This window comes from Elephantulus edwardii, unplaced genomic scaffold (genome assembly GCF_000299155.1).
Source record: "Elephantulus edwardii isolate Elephantulus edwardi_28Jun2011 unplaced genomic scaffold, EleEdw1.0 scaffold00019, whole genome shotgun sequence".
NCBI classification, from domain to species: domain Eukaryota; kingdom Metazoa; phylum Chordata; class Mammalia; order Macroscelidea; family Macroscelididae; genus Elephantulus; species Elephantulus edwardii.
Window position 1 is genome coordinate 6404055 of NW_006399769.1, and position 19548 is coordinate 6423602.

General features: G+C 39.1%; 1 protein-coding gene and 1 pseudogene across 1 annotated transcript in view; one reads left to right on the plus strand and one right to left on the minus strand.

Moving 5' to 3' along the window:
• CAMKMT (calmodulin-lysine N-methyltransferase) overlaps window positions 1–19548 on the minus strand; it is a 620355-nt gene that overhangs the window by 429593 nt on the left and 171214 nt on the right. The window lies entirely within an intron of this gene.
• On the plus strand, window positions 10731–14411 carry LOC102856672 (annotated as a pseudogene).

The window sequence follows — 19548 nt, forward strand, 5'->3', positions numbered from 1 at the left end:
CAGTGATAACTAACAGTCTAGAGACTAAAGTGGGCCTGATCCAGGCCTTGGTCTTTACAATTACTTGTTATACATCAGAGACCAGGGCAATGACTAAGGACAACAGAAGAAGAATTGATACCTTTGAACTGTGGTGCTAGAAAAGAGTCTTGAACTACCATAGTCTGTCAAGAGAACAAATAGGTCTGTCCTAGAGAAGGTGAAACCAAGTTTCTCCTTGGAGGCAAGGTTATGAAACTCCAACTCACATACTTTGGGCATGGCTAAAAAGGGCCAGTCCTTGGAGAAGGACATGGCCCTTGATACTTGGAAGAGTGGAGGGACAGCAAAGGAGAGGAAGGCTCTGGATAAGATGGACTGATACAGTAATTGGGGCAATGGGGATAGGTGTGTCAGAGTTAGTGAGACTGGTTCAGAACAGGGCTGCCTTCAGAGCTGTTGTGTATAGGGTTGTTATGAATCACAGGTGACTTGATGGTACATAACAACAACAAATATTGCACTCAGCAAATCCGCTGTCAAGGACTTCTCCAAAATAATTAAGAGAAATAATGTCAGTTTGAAGACTAACATGTGTCTGATCCAAGTTATGGTATTCTCAATCACTTGCTATGCATCAGAGACCTGGACAATGAATTAAGATAACAGAAGAAGACTTGATGACTTGAGTTGTAGTGATGGAGGATGGAGAAAGGACTGAATATCCCATGGATTGACAAAAAAATAAATAACCAAAAGAAAATCTTGGATACAGTGCATCCAAAACGTTCCTTGGAGGCAAAGATAATGAAGCTTTGTCTCTCATAGTTTGGACATGTTGCTAGTAGAGGCTATTCTTTGGAAAAGGATATCATGCTTGGAAAGACAGAGGGTCAATGAATGAGAGGAAGACCTCCCCAATGAGATGGATTGACTAAGTAACTGCAGAAATGAGCTCCAATTATTAGAGATGATGAGAGCGGCACAGGACAGGACAGATTGAAGATCTGTTGTTCACAGGATGGCTATGAGTTACACTCAACTCAACAGCCCTTAATAACAGCAAGAACAAACAAATAAAACTAGATCATGTCAACTTCAATGAGCTATGGTGCTCTGCAGGGTAAGAAGTTGTGTTGCCAACACAAAGATAAATGGCTCCAATCCACCAGCTGCTCTGTGGGACAAAGATAGACAATCTCCTCCTATGCCATTGACAACCTCTAAAACTCAATGGAGGCTACAGCAGGGGTACCTACCCATCACTTCTTCATGTGAAATCAATGTGGTGTTGCATATGCAGTAAATGCAAGTTGTACTTTCTGGAATTCATTTTTAGAATCTTTCCAATTCACATGGGTTGAATCCTTCAGTGCAGAAACTACAGGGAGGGATGGTCAACTGTAATTACACCTGAGTCCAATTTCTCTTGCTCATGTAACTGACTAGTAACTGGTAATAACTAAGAATTATCACCAATGAAACACAGTAGCAAAATTAACCTTACAAAGTCTTTTAAAAAAAAATCCCAAAGCCAATTGAAGTCATCAGAATCAAATAACATTTTTTATAATTTTCCAACTATTATGAATCTGTAAGATAAAATTAATACTTTTTAAATTTTACATTTAATTTTAAGAACTGTAACCTCTAATCTTCTAGTAAGGACTGGATGGAACTTCAGAACCTTTGCATCAAAGATACCAGAAAACAAGGCTATCAGATATCGATGATAATTATTCGAGCCACAGTTTAAAACAACCAAAAAGTACTTCAAATACTAACTGAAAGAAGAAACTGAATGGAAATATCAAATAAGGATATCGAAGAACTCAGAATCAATCCCGTGTCACCTGGTCATTCTGTGCAGCTATCTATGAAGGGAGTGAATCCAGAATGGTGCCAGCCACAAAGGAACCCACAACAGTAGGGAAAGATGCAATCTCTCCTTTCTCCTTGCATCCAGGACTCCACCGCCAAAATCAGAGGAAGACTTTCTCACTCTCCTGACAATCACAAAGTGGTTGTCAGTGTTCACTTTGTCACTACTCCAAAGCCCAGCTCTGCCTCAGGCCGTGAAGGAGCCTAAATATATTTGGAATAAATCAGAATCTATCTTGAGCCTGAAGCCCTTGGAGCATTCTCTCAGGAGTCTGTGGCACATTTGGCCATCAGTCAGCCCCCAGATTAGTGAAGGTACCTCTTCTATGAGGCCCCTGCTTCTTACTGAGCACCCAGCCCCACACATTCAATGGCCACATGTGGAGCAGTGCACTCTTTGCAGAATCTCTCACACCTGAGATCTCTCTATGGGAGCCAGCTCTCTGACTGGTTATCCTGCTTGCACCCATCCCTACACCGGCAAAGAAACTATCCTGCGTCAGTAAAACTAGCCTAGGGACTGACATCATGGTTGAGGTAAGAATGAGAAAGGCTGGATAAATTATGTATACGGCATTGAAACAGATGAAGGAGAGAACAGGTTAAAAGAGCTATATGATAGGGTATTATGGTTATCACAAGAGTCCAGAATGAAGGTTGCCTAGTTGAGTGTACTCAGGGTGGGGAGATTACATACCAGTGAAGGAATTTTTCTTTTACTTTTCAAAGAGAAGAGCAAACTGGGGGAGGGGAGGAAGGTGGGCAAGGAGAAAAGTGCAACAATGAATGAATGGAAATCCAAAATCTCTGTAAATGTTCATTAAAATGAATAAAAATTTAAAAAAAAAACCAGGTGGGGGAGGGGGAATTAGCCTAGGCTCTTCTGAGGCAACAAAAAAAGTAATAAACATTAACTCTTCTTGAAGAGATGCAGAAGCATTAAGTTCTTAATGAAAAAGTAGTGAGATTATTTCCACACTTAAACATTTTGTTCCCTTTTGCTTTCTATCAATGTAGAAATCAAGGTCTACCTATCAACAGTTTAAACCTGATATTGAATAAATAAAGGTGTTTCCTGAGCACTTACTAGGTGATGAGAAAACTATGCTGAATGAGAGATAGGCTGTGTTTCAGGAGCTTACTAGCTGGAGGTAATACACTCAGCACAGTGATTCCCAGCAGACTGCTCACAGGAGCTTCACAAAGGAGAGCCCAGCCCAGCAGAGCTGCAGAGGATTTAACGCTTCCTGAGGAAATATTCTTTCTTTTTAATTTATCATTTACTTATAAATTCACTTAGCTATTTCATCTAAATCTTGTTGCTATAAAGGAGCTTCCTTTCCTTTACGACATAGTGTGTTTTCAATAAATCTTGGAGTCCCTGGGTGGCTTAAACCTTTCAGAGTGACAACTGTGGTCCCCGCCCAGGCACCTGGAAAGTCTGGGGGGGAAATCTGTTTCCAAAAGGTCTCTGCACTGAAAACCTGGTGGAGCAGCCTTATTCTGTAAGAGCCGGAACTGACTCACTGGCAGCTAACAATAACAACGGGCTACAGTCAACTCTAATCTGTATTCTTTAAAAGGAAGCACATTCTTATACTACAATTTCAGGTCTAAAGGAGAAGGAACTTACAGTTATGTCTATGGGTTAGCCAGAAATAATCTTTCTAACCTTTCAGTGCACTATTGTCTTAGAAACATAAAGCTCCAGAAAAGCTACTTTCTCATCCCTCCACACCCTAGCCTGTAATGTTTTTCAATCACTTTAAGTATAGAAGAGAGACAAACAGGCAATTTGGAGAATAACTTCCAAACAGGCCACTGGAGTTCCAAAACACCTCTTGCCCTTCCTAGGCAAAGAGTCTGACACATAATAATGTGGGAAAAGTCTGTGGGAGAATATTAAAACAGTAAATAAGTCACTCCTAAACAAGCATCTCAAATTCTAGGAAATTACAGATATTAACATAATAGCAAAATAGAGAACTCACTTGTTTAATGCTTAGGCTATATTCATAATGTCTAATAAAAATACTAACCCATTCCTAATGATCGCTTCTCAATTTGGTTTGATGTAAAAGGGGGGAAAGAACACCCATATTATCAGTTGTATTTTGATAATTCTCTTTCCCAAGGTATTTTATGCTCCACAGAGGGAATAAATCTGAGGCAATACTTAGGTAGGTAGCTGACCAGCCTGGCACCAACATTTCCAGACCCGTTTGCGCGTCTTTGTTCTCCTTTCAGAACTGTGGTGACCAGAGGGAACCTGAGCAATGGTGGCTCAGAAAGTGAAACAACTTACCCAAACTCACACAACTCATCAGAGGCAGAATAGGTCTGAGGTGTGTTCCCTAAGTCTTAGGTCCATTAAGTTCTATTCTCATAATTCTCGATCGTAAAACCTCTCTGGTCCCCAAAAGGAAACACAATAAGATACAAGTTGATCTGAATTTCTTTAATATCCAAATTTCACTTAAACTAAAGTCAATCCAGCACTTTGAACTGCATCTTAACATGCACAAGTTTCCAGTCCGAAAGGAATATACGGTTAAATATTATATGTCTGGCAGCCATCTGGAACAAGAGGTGTATTGCAAAGTGGTCTAGGAGAGAGTTTAGGGAGGGAAAGAGGGAAAATGTTAAACAATGAATGATTTTTTTAAATCTTTTTTAAAAAAGAATTTCCATTTCCCTGGTGCTAGGCTTTTGTGTTGTTAACATTTCACATTCTGTACAAGCATTAGCCCGAAACTCACAATTTTGGACCAGATCTAGATAATCAGCATATCTCAGACGTTTTTATAAAAACAGGGAAGTGGGGGTGGATGGAAGTGGGATGGCTTCTCTCTCTTTCCCATATAACCATAAAAGAACTATATTAAAAGACCACTCAAAAAATTTCAAAGGACACAATCGAAAAGATAATAATCAACACAAGTCACCATGAGCTGACATTTCCGTGACCTGAGTTTGTTTTATGAGGTTCCTCTCGCTTATGTCTACTGACATCCAGGAGTAAACCCTAAGGGAGTTGTTAGGAGTGAGGGTTTCTCTGAATAGGAATACAAAGTGACAGAAAAATAACTCAAAATTGCTATAAAATGAATGGTATTTCCAAATGCGCAAGCAAACAACATGCACTTTAATGTAACACATTTCTTCTTATTTGGCAGTAAGTTAAAACATATGTTGTTTGAAGTTTATATAAAATGGATGAAAAGGTGTTATTTGTGTTAAAAATGAAACCAAATTACTAAGTGGTTTAAAATCCTTGGCTTTTATTATCCAAATGTAGCCAGTTAAAAGTAATGTCACTTGAAGAGTAAAAATAAATTAGGGTTAACAGTCACTTGTTTGCTTATTTTTTTGATGAAGGAAATAAACAAAGTAAAAACCTTCAAAAAAGATGCACTTAGTTATTACAGTTTCACAATTTCCTTTAACACAATTCCAAAAAATAAGCAACAAAGAAATTTTGTTACCCCTTAAAATCAAGTACAAATACTTTTTCCTGAAGCCCTTTTTTTCTTCTATAAATTTCCAAAGAGCTGTCAAAAGCTTAGCTGCACTTGAAAAAGAAAGCCAATGGCAGCAGGTAAAAATCAGGGGGTCAAAATGTCCTCTCCAGCCTGCTCTGGGGGGAAAAGACCTCATGAAGAATAACAAGGACTAAAAAAGCAAAAGTCACTATTAAGTATTTTCCCACTACTGATAGTTTGATTAGTGCTTTGAATAACAAATGGAACAAGAGTACACACTCTTTAATTGTTTGAGCTTCAAGAAACAGAGGTTTTCCAAGCGGTTTGAAAAGAACTTTAAAACTAAAGTTTAAAAGCAAAAAGTAGTTTAGTCTATTTGATTTTAAAAACAATACATCAAAACATGGCTTTCTCCTGAAGCTATTATCCATAACTTTGTTAGGACTCAAATGATTGTTTTCTGTGGACCATTGTTTAATTAAGAAAAACCATATTTTTAAATATAATATGCCTTTAAAAAGAGGGTCCTGGAGTCTATGTGACAAGGAGTTGTACTACTAACACAAAGGCAATGATTTGAATCCACCCGCCACCAGCTGCTCAGTGAAAGAAAGGTGGCCAGTCTCCTCTGACCAACTTAGTGCTCAGTTATTACTCATTGTTCAGGTATTTTCAGTTCTGGCTTGATGGTACACAACAACAACAACAACATATCTTTAAAAGATCAGATAACTTAACTCTATCAAATAAAACCAAATTGACTATGCAAAGGCTTTTCACTGTGTGGATCACAACAAGCTATGGCTGACTCTGAGAATGGGAATTCCAGAACATTTGATTGTGCTAATGTGAAACCTATACTTGGACCAAGAGGCAGTCATCAGAACAGAGCAAGGAGACACTACATGGTTCAAAATCAAGAAGGGGGTCCGTCAGGGATGTATTAAGTCTCCATACCTTTTCAATCTGTATGGAGAACAGATCATCCAAGACGCTGGGCTGTATGAGGAGGACTGTGACATCAGGATTGGTGGAAGAATCATCAACAACCTGCGTTATGTAGATGACACTACCCTGCTTGCTGAAACTGAGGATGATCTGAAACACTTGTTGCAGAAGGTCAAGGACTGCAGCCTCCTATATGGATGGATTGAAGCTCAACATCAAGAACACAAAGACTCTTACCACTGGGCCAACTGGCAGCATCAGTATGGATAGTGAAGAGATTGAGATAGTTAACAGTTTTCATTTACTTGGCTCCACAGTCAACACTCTTGGTACCAGCAGCCAGGAAATCAAGAGATGAATTGCATTGGGAAAGTCATCTGTGAGACCTCTCAAGAGTACTGAAGAGCAATGACATCAGGCTGGAGACTAAGGTGTGCCTGATCCGGGCTATAGTCTTTGCAATTACATGCTATGCATCAGAGAGTTGGACAGTGAATAGGGATGATAGAAAGAGAACTGATGCCTTTGAACTGTGGTGCTGGAGAAGAGTGTTGAATATACCATGGACTGCTAGGAGAACAAACAGGTTTGTCCTGGAGAAGGTGAAGCCTCAATGCTCCTTGGAGTCAGGATTCTGAAGCTTCATCTGACATACTTTGGGCATTTTGCAAGGAGGGACTGGTCCTTGGAGAGGGACATCATGTTTGGCAGAGGAGAGGGGCGGCGCAGGAAAGGAAGACCTTCGATGAGATGGATCGATTCTTATGACTGGAATAGTGGGAATGAGATGGCTAGGTTGGCACAGGATAGTACGGCGTATAGAGCTCTTGTACATAGGTTCGCTATGAGTTGCAAGTGACTTGATAGCATATAACAACAACAAAAACTCTGAAAAATTAATAAAAACAAGTATTGTTTAGGAAAGAAAGGTCCTTAATATATTCTTTAAGCAACTGTATACATACTATTGTGAGAGCTGATAAATAGTAGATAAAAAAATACTTTGTGAATTAATTGTATCATTATCACTGAATAGTAATGCAAATAGACTAAGGGGCAAAAAGGGGCCAGTTTACCAACAAAGACCAGGGTGAGTCAAGAGATCATCACAACAAGTGATGACAGCTTTGCCCTCAGTTATATTGATCAAATTGACCTTGATCTGCAAAATATTAACAGTTACACCGTTCTAAATATCAGGTGTTGTTATTGTTATTTTAAACTTCTATATAACTTTTTTATATAAAAGTAACTATGTAACTTTTATGTAGGAAGAGAAACATTGAGAAATGTAGTGTAACTTAGAAACTTTAATGTTACACATGTTGAGTATAAGTACTGACTATGAAAAATTAGGAAACTGGAAAAATCATACCATTTAAGATTATGGAAGCTGGTAGTAATTTTAAGAGCAAAGAAACCTAGTGATTGTAGGTTGCTCTTTATTTTAAAATATGATCTGCTGTGTAAATAATCCAAGAAGCTGGACTACATAAAGAAGAATGTGGCATCAGGATTGGAGGAAGACTAATTGAATGGTATATGCAGATTTCACAACCTTACTCACTGAAAGCTGAGAGAACATGAAGCCCTTGCTGACGAAGATAAAAACCTTCAGTATGGATTATATCTCAAAAGAAATAAGACAAAAAGTCTCAAAACATCGTGATAATGGAGAAAAGACTAAAGTTTTCAAGGATTTAGTTATACTTGGATCCAAATCAACATCCATGGAACTGGCAGCTAGGAAATCAAATGACAGATTGCACTGAGTAAATATCTGTAAACAACCTTTAAAGTGTTAAGATTTTTAAAAAATAAAATGTTGTTAAGATTTATTCTCAGATGCCAGGGGTCTTTAAGGAGTTCTGATGTCATACTTGTTTGGTTGCTAACGAAAAAGTCAGTAATTCAGAGTCACTAGTCTCTCCACAAGACAAAAATGAGGTAGTCTCTTCCTACAAAGGTCTACAGCTCTGGAATCCCAAAGGATTGACAGCAGCCAGTTTGGTTTGGGTTTAGAATTCTGCAGACAAGTAAGACTATTTTAGACACACAATAACTTCATTCCTCCTCATATAATCTCTATGAGGTTTAGATCTAAGCTCTGCCTTGTTTTTAGGGGGTTTCTTTTTTGCCTTTCAAAATCAGTTACTATGTGGTACTTACATGGCAGTGCAAAATCAAATGAACAATAAAATAATATTTAAAATTCTGATGGCACTAGCCTCACAGCAGTAATAGTATTCAAAGATGCTTTGGTTGTCTGGTGGGTAAAGAGCTGTGTTGCCAAATCAAAGAAAAGTGGTTCAATTCACCAGCTGCTCCAACAGAGGGAGAAGGGCAATCTTCTCCTATGCAATTTACAGCCTCTGAAAACTTGCAGGAGGGTCAGCTATGAGTCAGTTCCAACATATAAGCAACATATATGTAAACTACAACCAGGAGAGAATAAAACAGATGAATGGGATCTTTTAAGATTTTAAGAATCAAATCCCTACGCCCATGAAAAAAACTTCTCCAACAGGGTATAAAGGAAAGCCACAGATTGGAGAAAAAAATATTTGGTAATGACATCTGATAAGGGATTTGTATCTAAAATTTATGGAATACTCCAGCACCTCAACAACAACAAAAAAAAAGGTAAACAAACCAATAGCAAAATGGGCACAGGATAGGAATAGATACTTCACCAAAGAAGACATTTAGATGGCAAAAAAAAACCACATGAAGAACTGTTCAAAATCCCTAGCTATCAGAGAGATGCAAATCAAAACAACTATGAGACATCATCTTACCCAAGTAACAACAGCAAAGTTCAACAGAGCAGCAAACAATAAATGTTGGAGAGGTTGTGGAGATATTGGAACCCTTATTCACTACTGGTGGGAGTGTAAGGCAGTGCAACCACTATAGAAGGTGGTATGGTGCTTTCTCTAAAAGCTGGAAATAGAAATACCATTTGACCCAGCAATTCCACTTCTAGAAATATACACTAAAGAAACCAGAACCACCATCCAAAGAGACATATGCACACACGTGCTTATTGCTCTGTTATTTACAACAGCAAAGAGATGGAAGCAACCCAAGTACCCATAAACAAACAAATGGATAGAAAACCTATGGTATATTCATACAATGGAATACTATGCAGCACTGAAAAACAATGAACTCATTCAACATTACACAACATGGGGGACCCTGGAGGACATCACACGCGCTCGTGCGCGCGCGCGCGTGTGTGTGTGTGTGTGTGTGAAAAGAGTTCAGTGATTAAATGAAAATGTTAAAATATTCCACTATGTTTATAACTCTGTTTACACATTATTGTAATTTGGTTTTAAATTTCTAGAAAATAACAGTGTGCCAACAGGGTCAGGTGGTAGTAGGAATGGTCCACTTAAGTAAGGAACATTATCACTGGGATTTTTAAAAATTCCTGGTACCTGACACTGGTACTTAAAGAAAAAAAGTCCATTTGACAAAAAATAAGCTGAACTATCAGTTTATTTTCTTCTTAACATTCTTTACAGCTCAAAAGTGGACTGCTCTTAGTCCATGAAATGGTGCTGCTGGGAATGTCTCCCAAAATGCCGACAGCTGAGGTCCTCCGTCATACTTCCTGTTTTCACACATCATTTTTAAATTATTTCATCATTTTGTTTTTTTCCTCTTACTTATTGAATTTTAAGTATTTTTTAAAGGAGATAATAGCAGCAAGTATAAATCTGTTTATTTAGAAATAAAATTAAAATATTCTTAATATTCATTTAATACATAAACCATGGGGGGGAAAGGAGGTTTTAAAAAAAATATTTTATACTGGTTTATTTAGAAAGTTTGTATACATTGTTTTTCACGCCAGATCTTTCCCATTTCTTTTGCCTACTCCTCCCTCCCCCCATGAAATTGTGTAGCCCTATGATTAACCACTCACCCCATCCCCACCCATCCTCACCCCTCTATTTCCACTCTCCTCACCCTGGATCCTCATATATATTCTACAAAAATGGTATTATTCAGTATTTGTCCTTATAGGATTCAGTTAGTTCACTTAGCAAAATACTCTCCAGTCCCTCCCAAGTTAGACAGTAATTTACAAAATCAATGCTCCTGTGTGCTGCATAGTATTCCATTATGTGAATGTATCATAATCCATTCGATTGTAGTTGGACACTCGAGCTGCTTCCATGTTGTTGTGAAAGTGAATAACACTGCTGTGAACATTGGTGTGTAAGTCTCCATTTGTGCTTCAGTTCTCATTTTCTCGGGGTGTATTCCAAAAAGAGGACTAAGTGGGTCACATGGAACTCCTATGTTCAGCTTCCTGAGAAAATGCCAAATTATCTTCCAGAGTGGTTGTACCATTGTCCAATCCCACCAACATCATACAAGAGTTCCTATCTCGGCAGCACGTTCTATTTTCATCCTCTTCCCAGGATGGTGGCTTCTTGGGTGATTGGCAACCTCAGCCAGTTCACTGCCTCCAGGACCCCATGCTCCCCAGGTTATAACTGCCATAACTTTCCAAGATCTTCCAGAAGGGTATGTGGCAGTTATTCGAATTAACTCACCAAAATCAAAGGTAAATACACTGCAGTCCGAGTTTGTAGAAGTAAAGAATGAAATGTGGGCTAGTGATCAAGTCAAAAGTGCTGTGATTATCTCAGCAAACCCAGGCTGCTTCATTGCTGGTGCTGACATCAACATGATAGCTTCTTGAGAGACTTCCTGAGAAGTAACACAGAAGTCCCAGGAAGGACAGAGAATGGTTGAGAAAATTGAAAAGTCTACAAAGCCTATTTTGGCCACCATCAGTGGACTCTACTTTGGAGGGGGACTTGAGTTTGCCATCGCATGCCAATACAGAATCACAACAAAAGATGAGAAAACAGTATTACGTGCTCCTGAAGTTGTCCTGGGGATATTACCGGGGACAGGAGGCACACAGAAGCTCCCCAAAATGGTGGGTCTGCCTACTGCTTTTGACCTGATGCTGACTGGTAGAAATATTCAAGTAGATAGAGCAAAGATGCGACAAGTTGACCAACTGGTGGACCCCCTGGGACCAGGAATAAAACCTCCAGAGGAGGGAACAGTCAAATACCTCGAAGAAGTGGCAGTTATGTTTGCCAAAGGACTAGCTGATAAGACTATTTCTCCAAAGAGAGAGAAGGGATTGGTGCGAAACTTAACAGTGTACGCCATTACTATTACATTTATCAGGCAACAGATTTACAAAAAGGTAGATGAAAAAGTATAAAAGCAGGCCAAAGGCTTTTATCCTGTTCCTCTGAAAATAATTGAGGCAGTAAAGACCGGTATTGAACAAGAAAGGGATTCTGGCTACCTCACTGAATTTCAGAAATGTGGAGAGCTTGCAATGACCAAAGAATCAAGGGCTTTGCTAGGGCTGTACCAAGGTCAGGTCCTGTGCAAAAAGAATAAATTTGGAAACCCTCAAAAGGACGTGAAGCATCTGGCAATTCTTGGTGAAGGGCTGATGGGCGCCGACATTGCCCAGGTCTCTGAGGATAAAGGACTGAAGATTATACTTAAAGATGCTAGAGTGGCCAGCCTTGGCCGAGGACAGCAACAGGTGATCAAGTGAAGAAGGTGAAAACATCATTTGAAAGGGACCACAGTTTCAACAACCTGACTGGCCAGCTTGATTATCAGGGATTTGAAAAGGCTGACATCATGATAGAAGCTATTTTTGAGGACCTTAGTCTTAAGCACAGAGTGTTCAAGGAAGTAGAACCAGTGATTCCAGAGCACATATCTTTGCCAGTAACACTTCTATCCTGCTGATCAAGCAAATTTCAGCTGTCAGCAAAAGACCGGGAAGGGTGATTGGCATGCACTACTTCTCTCCTGTGGACAAGATGCAGCTGCTAGAGATTGTCAGAACCAAGAAAACCTCCAAGGACACGTGGCTTCGGCTGTGGCAGCTGGCCTCATGCAGGGGAAGATCATCAAGGATCAAGGATGGACCTAGTCTCTACACCAGCACATGCCTTGCACCCAGGATATCTGGTCATTCGCATTCTCCAGGAGGGAGCTGACTGCAAGAAACTGGATTTGATGACCACAAGCTTTGCCTTTCCTGTGAGTGTTGCCACCGTGGTGAATGAAGTTGGTGTGAATGTAGCCAAATATGTAGCTGAGGATCTAGGTTGGGAGATGGAAGCCAGGAACTTCTGCATCAGACGGTATCCGAGGGCTTGCTGATTCACAAGACTGGGAAGGGCTTTTACATCTACGAGCAGGGTTCAAAGGATTCAAAGAGTAAGAATTTGAATTCTGACACTGATACTATTTGAGTAAGTCTTAAGTTGCCTCCTGAGTCTGATGTCTCCTTTTATGAGCATCCAGTACCGCCAGATGACACAATTTGTGAATGAGGCCATCATGTGCCTGCAACAAGGGATCTTGGGTGAAGTATCTGTTCATATCCGGTGTGCATTTTGCTATTGGGTTGTTTACCTTTACCTTGTTGAGGTGCTGGAGTATTCTATAAATTCTAGATATAAGTCCCTTATCAGATATGTCATTACAAAATATTTGTTCCCCAGTCTGTGGCTTTCCTCTTCACCCTGTTAGAGAAGTTTTTTTGATGTGCACAGGGATTTGATTCTTAGAGGGCTCCATTCATCTATTTTATTCTGCTTGTAGGTTTTTCAGGATGCTTGGGAGATTGATTACGTTGTGGATTGGGCTTCTACAGTTCTTCCAAGCTTTTCTCTGATAGTTTATAGTCCTTGGTTTTACTCCTAGGTCCTTAATACACTTTGAGTTGTTATTTGTGTATGGTGTGAGGCATGGGTCTTACTTAAGTTTTCTACAGATAGCTTTCCAACTTTGTCAATACCATTTGTTAAAAAGATTGTCATTTCCCCACTTAACTGACTTCATCCCCTTGGCAAAAACAGTTGACCATAGGTAGATGAACTGATTTTGGGGTTCTCCAAATTCTATTTGAATTCTATTCAGATGGTGAACAAACACATGAAGAAATGTTTAAAATCTCTAGCTCTAAGAGAGATGCAAATCAAAACAACTATGAGGTATCATCTCACCCCAAAGTTAAACAGAGGAACAAACAACAAATGCTGGCAAGGTTTTGGAGAGATTGGAACTGTTGTTGTTGTTGTTATTGTTGTTGTTGGGAGTGAAAAATGGTGCAAACACTATGGAAGGCAGTATGGTGCTTTCTCAAAAGGTTGTAAATAGAAATACCATTTGACCCAGCAATTCCACTACTGGGAACATACCCTAAAGAAACAAGAACTGCCACCCAAACAGATATATGCACACGCATGTTTATTGCTGCTTTGTTCACAATAGCAAAGAAGATGGAAGTAACCCGAGTGCCCATCAACAAATGAATGGATAGAGAAGCTGTGGTATAGTCACACAATGGAATACTATGCAACATGGAAAAACAAGGAACTCATAAAATATTATACAAAATGGGTGACTCTGGAGGACATTATCCTGAGTGAAATATCTCAGTCACAAAAGGACAAATACTGCATAATGTCACTGTTATAAAATAGGACTGACATGGGGATTGGGGGAAATTAAGAAAAGAGGGGATAAATAATAAACACTGCATAGAAACATATGAGGGAAAGAACTGTTTAAAATGAATATAAGATTAGGGGCTATTGGCATGACAATAGTCCATAATAAGAGGTGTATACAAAAGTGGATTGAGGGTAAGGAGAGGCAGAAAATTGTGCAACAATGAAAGAATCTTTTTAAAGAGAAAAGCTAACTAGGGGCAGGGGTACAGAGGAAAATGTGCAACAATAAATAAATGGAAATTCAAGTTTTCTGTAAACTTTGCTAAAGTATTAATTTAAAAAAACCATAAATGTTAAAAAAAATTAAAAAGGAAGGGATCTTGGCCACACCTGTCAAGGGAGACATCAGAGCTGTTTTGGGCTCAGCTTCCTCCCTTGTCTTGGAGGCCACTTCTGCTTTGTGGTTCTGCATGGAGCACAGAAGATAGTGGACCAGCTCAGGAAGTACAAGGCCACCTATGGAAAACAGTTCACTCCATGTCAGCTGCTACTTGACCACGCCAACACCTCCCGCAAGAAGTTCTACCCATGAGCTGCACATGCTCATCAGGAAGCTTGCTGACCCTGGCTGTGGACAGTGCTATTTCTCAATACAGTGGTGTCCAGATCCATCATTACCCGAAGGGAAACAAACTCAAGCATTATATTTGATCTTTTTTTTTTATTTGATCTTTAACTAGAGCGCCTTCAGCTGTGACCATCTTCCATCCTGTGAAGCCTATGCATTTGGTTTTGTACTTCATCTTGGAAGATGGACCCATCTGCTCATGATTTTCTAAGCCTAAAGTGGCAGCCACCCTGGAGCCATCTCTACTGCCTATTTCCATCCAGGAAGTGGACGGAGAGGAGGACAACTCTTTACCCAGCTAAACACATGACTAACAATAAAAATTAATCCATTTTTTAATTAAATAAATGTTCTTATTTCGCCACATCCTCTCCAACATTTATTACTTGCTGTCCTGTTAAATTCTGCCACTGCTACTGAAGTGAGATGGTATATCATTGTGGCTTTGATTTGCATCTCTCTTCTTGCCAGTGATATTGAGCATTTCTTCATGTGTCTGTTGGCCATCGAAATATTTTCCTCTGTGAAATATCTTTCCATGTCCTTTGCCCATACTGTAACTGTGTAATCAGTCTTTTACTTGAAGGAGGGGACCTGTAGAATTCTATAAACTTTTCATATGAGACCCTTGTCTGAAATGCTATTGCCAAATCTTTGTTCTGAGATAGTAGGTTTTCTTTTCACTCTGTTGGAAAATGGTTTTGATGTGCACAGAGATTTAATCTCTAGAAGGTCCCATTCTTCAATTTAAATCCTCTTCAGATTGTGCATTCCTGGCTGTATTTTTTAGTCTCTTTATACCATAGACTAGGCTTTCTAAACTTGATCCCAGTTTGTCTCTTACGAATTTTATGGTTTTGGGCTTTATTCCCAGGTCTCTGATCCACCTAGAGTTGATTTTTGTGTATTGTGTGATATGTGGATTCTGTTTCAGCTTTCTGCAGGTAGCAGTCCAGTTTTTCCAACACCATTTGTTGAAAAAAGTTTTGATGGAAATAATATTTTTTCATCTGAAATTTCATTTTTGTGTATATATATGAGACATATATTAAACAACTGTAGTAACAGCAAGCCTTACATAGAGTTCATTGTATGAAAGGCATGATTGTATGTGCTTGATATATTTAATTCATTTAATCCTTACAATTATCCTCTCACAGTAGAAACATCTGACTCACAAATATATATGTGTATATTTATCTTATTCAGCACCAAGTCTATTTCATTTAGTACCAGGGTTGGGCCCATTTTGTTCATTGCCAAGGCTAGGCACAGTGCCAGACCTAGACACTTACAATGTCTGCAGTAATAAGCCAAAGATTAGTACTGTGGATACATAAAAGAAGAACGCTTTCCTCAAATTGAGGGATCTGGAAGCCTTTCTGGAGGCAGTGAGGTCTATCCTGAGCAACATATGTCAAAGCACCATAGCTTTAGGGTCTATGACTAAAATTTTAGACCTTTAACAAAGTTCAAGTGTGTACATAAACATTATCCCATGGAAATAAACAGCCTACAGATCCTGCAGCGCTTCAGCATCCCATGAACATCGTGTATACTATTATTTTGTGGCTTCTTGACACATCTGTTAACTACGTTCCAAAAATCAAAAGGATTTCTTCAGTACTTTGTCTATTTCCTACTCTGATTCTCCTCTACTCTCGACTTGAAAAGCCTGAAAGACACTCCAATCACCTTTCTATTTAATCTTTTTGTTAAAGTATAGCATACATACAGAAGGATGAAGAAATAATATCATCACTGAAAAAGCTCTCACAGTATGTACAAATACAAATAATTACCACCAGTTTAAGAACTGGGATGCTACCAGCAGCCTTGAATATTCCCTTGTGCCCTGTCTCTCCTCCCTAAGGGTAGCTATTATCCTGAACTTTAACATCATAGATGAGTTGCCATTCTTTAAAATTTATATAAATGGAATCATACAATATGCATTATCTTGAATCTCATACCATTTGCTCCATATTGTGTTTAGACAATTCATACAAGATATTTTATGTATAAAGAGCAGATCAATTTTCTTTGCTTTTAGAGTATTCTCTCAGCATTAGGAAAACAAAAATCCTCACCATAGGACCAATAGGCAAATTTTTATGGAGAAAAGATTGAAGTATCAACAATTTTATTTTACTTGGATACACTCTTAACACCCATGGTAGCAGGAGTGAAGAATGTAAAAGACATGCTGCACTAGAAAAGTCTTCTGCCAAGGACCTCCCCAAAGAGCATGGATGGATGCCAGTTTAAGGACTAAGATGAGCCTGATCGAACTCATTACTTCTCATGTACTTGAAGCTGGACAATGAATCAGGAAGCTGAAGAAGAATCAATAATGACTTTGAATTGTAGTGGAGAAGTGTACATGGACTGCTCAAAGAACAAACAAGTCTGTCTTGGAGGAAGTGCAACATATTTGGACGTGTTCTTAGGAGGCGCTAGTCCTTGGAAAACTATATCATTCCCGGAGAGGTGGAGGGTTAGCTAAAGAGAAGAAGACCCTCAACAAGATGAAATGTCACAGTGGCTGGAATAAATGGGCTCAAGCATGTTGGAGACGATCAGCATGGCACAAGATAGAGCTTCTGTTCATAGGGTCATTGTGAGCTGTGGTCGACTTGATGCCATACAACAACGACAACAACAGCAGCATAAGAATAAGGACTCTCTGGTGGCCTGGTATGTAAGGAGTTAGATTGCCAATACAAGGCAGATTGTTAGAATCTACCATCGGTTCCATTGAGAAAGATGGGCAATCTTTTCCTGTGTGATTTACAGTCCCTGAAAACTCACTGGTCACTATGAGTTGGTTCTAACGTGAGAGCAAGCAACTGAGTCTATTATATGAAGACAAACAAACATATAAGGGGGCTCTAGTAGGGACCTCTGGTGGCAAAATGGTAAGAAACAGCACTGCAATGCCAAAAGCACATGGTTCAAATCCACCAGCTGCTCTGCTGGAGACTAATAAGCGATCTGCTCCCATGCAATTTACTGCCTCTGTAGACCTGCAGGAGGGTCTGCTATGGGTTAATTCTGAATCTATGGTACACAACAACAAAAGTAATTTAGTGGTTAAGAATTGTGCTGCTAACGCAAAGGTTAGCTCCATAAAAGAAAGATGGGCAATCAACTCCTGTGTGATTAACTGCCTCTGGAAAGCCACTGGAGGGAAGGTCAGCTGTGGTCAGTTTCAAGCTGATGGGACACAAAAACAACAACATACCTAATAAATGTATTTTAACTGTGATAGGCGTTGGATTGGCCCCGTTATTAATTATTATGAATGATAACATAAACATTCCTTATAGGTCTTTTGGTTCATATATATATTTCTGCAAGATCTACTAAGCCTCGGAAAATTCCCAAGCCACAGGATAAATAATACGCTTGCCTCTCGGAGATATTTCTATTTTTAAAATCTTTTATTGTATTTTAGGTTAAAGTATACACCCTACTCGATGCTATGTGCCATCAAGTCAAAAGCCATTCACAACTGACCATCTGGCAGGTTTTAGAGGCTGTAAAATGTATGAGAGATTGCCCAACTTTCTCCTGTAGAACACCTGGTGAATTCAAACCACCTGCCTTTGGGTTGGTAGTGCAATTTCTCACGTAGTAGGCCACCAGTCATTGCATAGTCAATGAAATACAAATAGATATTCCTCTGGTCCTCTCTGCTTCTGCCAATATCCATCTAACACTAGCTATAATATCCCTAGTGCCTCTTCTAAACCCAGCCTTGGCATCTGGCAGTTCTCTGTTGACGTGCTCTTCCTGTCATTTTTGGTTAATTTTCAGCAAGATCTTGCTTGCATGTGATATCAATGATGTTGTTCAATAATTTCCGCACTCTGCCAGGTAACCTCTTTTTGGAATGGGAACAAATATTGACCTCTTCCAGTCCGTTGACCATGTGGCTGTCCTCCAGATTTCTTGACACAACGTGGTGAGCACATACAGGAAAATATCTCTTTGTTGAAATATGTTACCTGGTATGTCGTCAATTCCTGGGATCTTGTTTTTTTTGCCAATTCCTTCAAAGCAGCTTGAACTTCCTCCTTCATCACCATAGGCTGTTGGTCATATGTTGTTTCATATGTTGTTTCTATGTCAGTCAATTCTTTTTGGTATAGTGATTCTGTGTACTCCTTTCATCTTCTTTTGATGCTTCTTGAATCTTTCAACATTCTGCCCACAGCAACCTTAAGTATTGCAACTCGAGGCTTAAATTTGTTCTTTTGTTCCTTCAGCTTAAGAAATGCTGAACAAGTTTGTCCCTTTTCATTTCCCAACTCTAGCTCTTTGTTCATTTCATTGTAATACTTTGCTTTGTCTTTGCAAGCTAACCTTTGAAATCTTCTGTTCAGTTCCTTAAATTCTTGATTTCTTCCCTTTGCTTTGGCTTCTCAGCACTGTAGTACAATATTCAGAGTCTCTTTTGACATCCATTTTTGCCTTTTCTTCTTCCTCCATCTTTGTAATGACCTTTTGCATTCTTCATGGATGATATTCTTGATATCTTCCCACAGCTCATCTGGTTTTCACTCATTAGTATTCAAGGATTCAAACCTATTCCTGAGATGGTCTTTAAAATCAGGAGAAATAGACTCAAGTTCAAACTTTGGTTCTTGTGGATTTGATTTTCTTTTCTTTAGCTTTAGTTTGAACTTGCACACAAGTATTTGATGATGTAATCCACAATCATAACTTCGCCTAGTTTTCACAGTTGATCTTGAGCTTCTCAAATGATTTTCCCACATATGAACTCAATCTAAATCCTGTGTAGTCCGTCAAGTGAGATTTATTTGTTTCATTGTCTATACAAAGGCATCTGACTGTGTGGGTCACAACAAAATGTGGCTAATTCTGAGAAGAATGGGGATTCCAGAATACTTAATTGTTTTTAGTTGAAACTTATACTTGGACCATCAGGGAGTCATCAGAACAGAGCAAGGAAACACTGCATGGTTCAAAATTAGGAAAGCTGTACACCAGGGATGCATCCTATTTTCATATTTTTTTCAATCTATATGCAGAACAGATCATCCAGGAGGCTGGGCTCTATAAGGAGGAATGTGAG